Genomic DNA, 6529 nt, shown 5'->3' on the forward strand with positions numbered 1-6529 from the left:
ACCTAAGGTCTTTTGAGCTTATTAGAACCTACATGCATGATACGTAGGGATTATTACAGGCCTTTTTCCTATGTTACTATTACATACTTGAATTAATATAGATTACAATAAAAAAGAATTCTTCTGAGTCTTTAGACTCGGAGTCTTCATATGCCATAAAGTGATATGCTCATATGGACCTGAACACAAACTTGATAGACATTAAATACCTGAGTATTTGTCATAATCAAAACAGGGTATGACCTATAAGGTCAACAAAGATCAAAACTTGATGCAAAGCCTAAATGTTGCATCTTTTTTGGATATAAAAAGGGTGTGAAGGGGTTCATGCTACTAGATCCAATTGAAAACGAGGTGGTGATTAGTATGGATGTAGTTTTCAAGGAGAAAGCTATGGTGAAGCATACTCAAGAATTTGAAGAAGAGAAATAGGAGCCAGAAAACTATAACAAAGATGAATATGTTGTGTAGGTGGAGTTAGAAACTCTAGTCAATGATAATGATCTTGGTCCCTCGGTTGTAAGGGCGTCTAACTCAAGAAACCAGCAAGTCGAAAATATTCCTATATGGAGATCCAGATGCACTATCAGACCACCACCAAGGTATGGGTTTGAAGAGTTAGTATCTTATTCTTTCATTACCAGTTGCAATGATCCAACTACTTTTCCAGCGGCAAAGCATGACTAGGAGAAAACTAGGTGGATAAGTGCTATAATTGAGGAAATGGAATCACCGCATAAGAATCAAACCTGGGAGTTGGTGGAGCTTCCAAATGGGAAGAGGGAAATAGGTTGCAAATGGGTATATAGGAAGAAGGAAGCGATTTCAGAAAAGGAAGGAGAGAAATTCAAGGCACGGTTAGTGGCAAAGGGATACTCACAAAAAAAAAAAAAAAAAAAAGGAATAGATTATAATGAAATATTTTCACCTGTGGTCTGACAAATTTCCATTAGTGTAGTCTTGGGGTTAGTAGCTCATTATGATATGCATTTAGAACAATTGGATGTGAAGACAACATTTCTCTATGGTGACTTGGAGGAACATATTTATATGGTACATCCATAGGGATTCAGTCAACGAGGGCAAGAACACTTAGTTTGCAAGTTGAAGAAGTCTCTTCATGGGCTGAAAATGTCTCTAAGGTAATGGTACAAAAGATTTGATTCCTATATGATTAGTATAGGCTACAGAAGATGTGAGTATGACTGCTACGCGTATGTGAAGAAGCTTGATGATAGCTCTCTTATTTTCTTATTGTTGTATATCGATGACATGTTAATAGCTGCAAAGGATTTAACTGAGGTAAATAAGTTAAAGGTGTTAGATTTAGTAGGTAAGGTTTCTCATTTAGGTAAGTTCTGATGATAACAATCCATTAGTGTGCCTCGGGTTACCTAATTATTGAATTCAAGTTTAGTATAGGTTAAATAGGTTAAAGAAAGCAAAATGAGCAAACAAATCATTGAAGAAGCAATAAGTAAAAGACTTGGCCAAAGCATACTCATTGAACACCCAAAGTGATCAATATTCTACAAAAACTTTAGAGGAATCGTGTACCAGAGTGCGTACTTTTAGTAAGTCGGCATCTACATTGGGAGGGAGACCTTGGAAAGTACAGTTTGAGAGCCTTCCTACTCTATCTAGTGTACCAGCATGCCCTTCTATTAAGGTTCCCTCGGTACTTGAATTAAAGCCTCTGCCATCCTCTTTCAAGTATGTTTTCTTGGGCCCCCAAGAAACCTTGCCTGTAATCAGATCATCCAGATTAGATCACTAAGAGGAGTTAAGGCTTATTCATGTTCTACAAAAACATATGAGAGCAATAGGATGGTCAGTAGCTAACCTTAGGGGAATTGACCCATCCGATTGTATGCACCAGATTCATCTCGAGCCAAATGCTAAACCCATCCAGGAGATGCAATAGAAACTTATTCCCAATAGGAAGGAAGTAGTTTTGAAAGAAATGATTAAGCTCTCAGATACAGTGATCATATTCTATATTTGATAGTGAAATCATGAGCCCCACGCAAGTGGTTCCGAAGAAATCTAGGATCACTATTGTTAAGAATGACCAAGGTGAAGGCATCCCCACTCATGTCACCAACGATTGAAGGGTATGCCTTGACTATAGGAAACTCAATAATCTTACTCGAAAATACCACTCCCCGTTACCATTTATTGATCAAATCCTAGAGAGATTAGCAGGATAGAATTTCTAATGCTTCTTAGATGGGTACTCAGGATACAATCAAGTCGCAGTCCACCCAGATAATCAAGAAAAGACAACATTTACCTGCCCATTCGGGACTTTTACATTCAGGAGGATGCCTTTTGGGCTATGCAATGCCCCAACAACATTTCAAAGGTATATGTTGGCAATATTTTCTAATATGGTGGAAAAATTTCTTGAAGTACTCATGGATGACTTCTTCGTGTTTGGACCATATTTTGATGCATGTCTGGAAAATCTATCAAAGGTCCTCGCGAGATGTGTGGAAGCTAATATGGTGCTAAGCTAGGAAAATAGTCATTTTATGGTCCAAGAGGGCATAGTATTGAGCCATATTATCTGTGCTAGAGGGATTGAAGTATATAGGGAAAAAGTAGAACTGATCTCTAAACTACCACCCCTACTTTTTTTAAACAAGTGAGGTCGTTCTTGGGACATGCTAGTTTTTATCGGCGATTCATCAAGGACTTCAGCAAAATCTCATGTCCATTGACCAATTTGTTGCTAAAGGATGCACCATTCGAATTTGATGAATCCTGTCTTAATGTGTTTGAAACTCTAAGGACACTGCTTTCCTCTACCCCTATAATGCAGCCACATGATTGGGCTTTTCCTTTCAAAATCATGTGTGATGCATCAGATTACGATGTTGGGGTCGTGCTGGGGAAACGGATAAGCAAGCTGCCTCATGTAATTTATTATGCTAGTAAGACTTTGCAAGGAGCACAATTGAATTACACCACTACTGAGAAAAAGCTCCTAGCTGTTGTCTTTTTTTAGACAGCATTTGTTCTTATCTATTGGGATCCAAGGTCATTGTATATTCTGATCACGCTACCATGAGGTACCTCTTCAATAAGAAAGAGACCAGACCCAGGCTGATAAGGTGGATTTTGCTCTTACAATAATTTGATTATGAAAAACGAGATAGGAAGGGCACTGAAAATCATGTCGCAGATCATTTATCCCACATCTTGGCCGAGGGTTCCACTGACTCATCCCCTGTACAAGAATGCTTTCCTGATGAACTACTCTTTGTCATTTCTTCCCAACCCTCATGGTTCGCTACCATTGCCAATTCTTGCTTACGAATGCATAGTTCTTTGAGGAATGTTTTGTAATTAGGTATTCTTCTAATAACATCTAAGAGGAAAAGGTCATTTTTTGCTTTTCTAAAGGTGTGCATCATGGGATCTTCAGTTTCTTCTTTCATAGATTTCGAGCTAGTCCTCAAGGCAAAGCCTGACAATATTCCTTTATTGGAGGTTGTGGAAGCTTCAAAATAAGACTTTAACCTTACCTTCATTTTTACTTCTATTATCTTCTCATCATTGCCTATGCCTGAATTTTCCTTTACCGCTCCTTTATGTTGCAAGGTAACTACCACCTATGCCTACTCATGACATGGTGATAGTTTGGTGTCTAATTTTCTAAGATGCGCTAGAGGTTGGTTAGACTTCTTATTATCATTTCGAAGGTTCACAGAAAGAACTAGTTGGCCTAAAGAGGCTTCTAGCTTCGCACTAGATTTGGAGTGAGAATCGAATAATTGTTGGTCCTCCTAGTTGTCAATTTCAATGCCCTTAAGTGCTCTTACTACCATTTCTTGAAAAGTTTGGTTATATCTTGGTGGAGGCAAGGATGGTTATTGCACGATTGGAGAGTTGGGAGCTAAATTAGAATGACTTAGGAAGTTTTGGTATGCTTATGGAGGCCAGATACTAAGGGCTTATGGAAGTCTTTGGGATTGAAAACCCAAAGCCTGTGGCCTCCACGAGAAGTTAGAATTTTATTTCCACACAAGATTGTATGTTTTTTAATACGGGTCATTAGAGGGCTTATCATACCATTTGTGGGTGGCCTTTTCTTCCTCTTGCCCAAACTTAGGTAGGGAATGCACGTGTGGGCAATTATAACATGTATGGGACGGGTCGGAGCATATTGCACTTATCTTTGCACATGACGTTGTTTATGGTCCTAGGGACAAGCATTGATCTAGCTTTTTGGATATGGTATGCAAAGTAGGAGTTAAGTCCTGACTTGTGGCTAACTCATAAACTCCCTTAGGTTTAGAAGTTGATGGATTAGGTAGTCTACAAATGGCAGCTAAGGGTTGCTTAGAGTTTTAGCCAGATTTTCAAAAAGAATCCAGGCCTCGTTCTTGTGCTTAGTGAGGAAAGTACCTCCGCACGACGCATCAACCATGGACCTATCTCTCTAAGCCAACCCTTTATAGAAAGTTTGCAGTAATTTCCACTTGGGGTCCTAATGATGTGGGCATTTACGGAGCAGGTCCCTAAAGTGCTCCCAAGTCTCGGAAAAGGGTTCCCCATCCATCTGTGAGAAACTTGTGATGGCTCTCTGAAGCTGGTTAGTCTTCCCAATTGGAAAGTACTTTTTAAGAAATTCATGTTTCATGGTGGCTCAGTTGGTCACCGAATTTTAGTTCTAAGAACGTCAGCCAATATCTGGCTTTATCCTTAAGAGAGAATGTAAAAAGCCTTAGACTGAGAGCATCATCATCAAAATTAGGGATGCAGATGGTGAAACAAATTTCCAAGAACTCGTCTAGATGCTAATAAGGATTTTTCATCAAGTTCCCATTAAAGTTGGGTAGCTTCACGATGATTGAAGCATTTATCTTAAATTGTGCCACTTGAACATCTAGGAATTGGATGCAAGACGACAATGTGTATGCATTAGGTACAAAGTAGTTCCTAATAGGTTGAAGGTGTTGTTCTCCCACCATAGGTAGGTTTGGAGCATGGGGTTCTGGGATTTGTTCAGCGGGAACCAAGGGGTTATCTTCAGCCATTGCTTTTAGTTCAGACATCTCAGCCTTTTCGGATTAGAGATAGGTTTCCTAAAGGACCTACAGGGATTCTCAATCTCGAGATATATGAAAATTATCTCGGGTTCCAAAAAATGCAGACCAAATATACACACGTGTAAGCACACAGATTGAGACTTCAAAAATAGAAAACAAAATAAAGAAAATAGAAATTAACAAAGAAATTGAAAACAAAAGGAGAGCAAATCAAAAGAAGAAGGCAATAATACTCTAAAGAGGAAGTAGGCTTATAATCGTAGGCAAGTCCCCAGCAACGGTGCCAATATTTGGTAGGCTCACCAAGGCTTGGGTCCTTAACTACCAAAAATATTGTTTATAAAACCTAACTATCTCAAGTTCAATAGAAAGTGGGTAAGCCGGGTATTGATCCGTGGTGACTTAAAGCGTAGTTATCAAACCACTTCCAGATTAGTTTTTAGTAGCCTTGTTATGAAAAAGAAGTAAAAGGTGGTATTTTTCAATGGGTGAAATCCAACCAACTACAAAACAACAATTAAATGAAATCAAGTAAATCTATATTAACTCTACTCATACAAAGTAGTGTCTTGACATGAGTATAGTTTAGGATGTTGTTTTGCTTACTCCAAGTTCAATGAGTTTACGATACTAAACTAACCGGAACCTAGCTAAACAATCCAAGGAGTTGCTCGAAGGTATAGAGTAGCAAGGGTGCACCAGCCATCCGAAGCATGGTCAGGAATCGGAGTATACTCTAGCACAACGATCACGAGAACCTTTGTGGGAGACTATAGCCTAATACGTGTACCTGACTAAAGCAATAGATGTGCTAATCTTGTCACTAAGCATTATCACAATCTAAACCATAAATGAAAGCAGTAAAGGAAAGCTGTAAATGAAAGCATGTAAAAAGATCATCCCACATATTTCACTAACGCTTGGAAGTACAAAAGAAGATCCTAATGTACACAGCTGTTGTATTAATGCAGAAGGTTGTCATAGGCTGTCGGACACTCCGTACATGAACTGAAACTACTCTACTCCTATTCTAACTTGTCTCTCAATGACTTCCTAGGTATGTTACTAACGTAAGAGAGGCCAAAGAGGAACCCAGTGCTTGTCTTCCTAGCGAATACTTATAGGCTCTAGGGTTTATAAGGGTTGTTTTACAAGTTAGGAAAGTTTGTAGCAAATGTTATGCAGTAGATCGATCGTCGTTGTCGACTAAGTCGCTCCTCTTGCATTCTTTTGTGCGCCCTAGTCGCATCTTGCAGGAAATCAAGGATTCGAATCTTCAATGTCTTCGACTTCGTCACACCTCAGGGTCTTGATGGTCGAGACTTGCAGTATCTCAATCCTCAAGAAATCTCAGTATCTCGACATAGTTGCCCCAGAAGGTCTTTTGGTCAAACACTTTGTTGAGACTCTCGGTATTTTTGAATTTCAGTTCTATCTCAGTATCTCGACGTGGTCGCTCCAAGGTGCTATTG

The 6529-nt window shown here is 39.2% G+C and overlaps 1 non-coding gene across 1 annotated transcript; it reads left to right on the top strand.

Moving 5' to 3' along the window:
• Positions 1 to 4493: 4493 nt before the first annotated feature.
• On the top strand, positions 4494 to 4599 carry LOC131145244 (small nucleolar RNA R71). The gene has a single exon (XR_009134032.1). It is a non-coding gene; the product is annotated as a small nucleolar RNA R71 (small nucleolar RNA).
• Positions 4600 to 6529: the final 1930 nt, after the last annotated feature.

The sequence above is a fragment of the Malania oleifera genome, chromosome 12 (genome assembly GCF_029873635.1).
Source record: "Malania oleifera isolate guangnan ecotype guangnan chromosome 12, ASM2987363v1, whole genome shotgun sequence".
Classification (NCBI taxonomy): Eukaryota; Viridiplantae; Streptophyta; class Magnoliopsida; order Santalales; family Ximeniaceae; genus Malania; species Malania oleifera.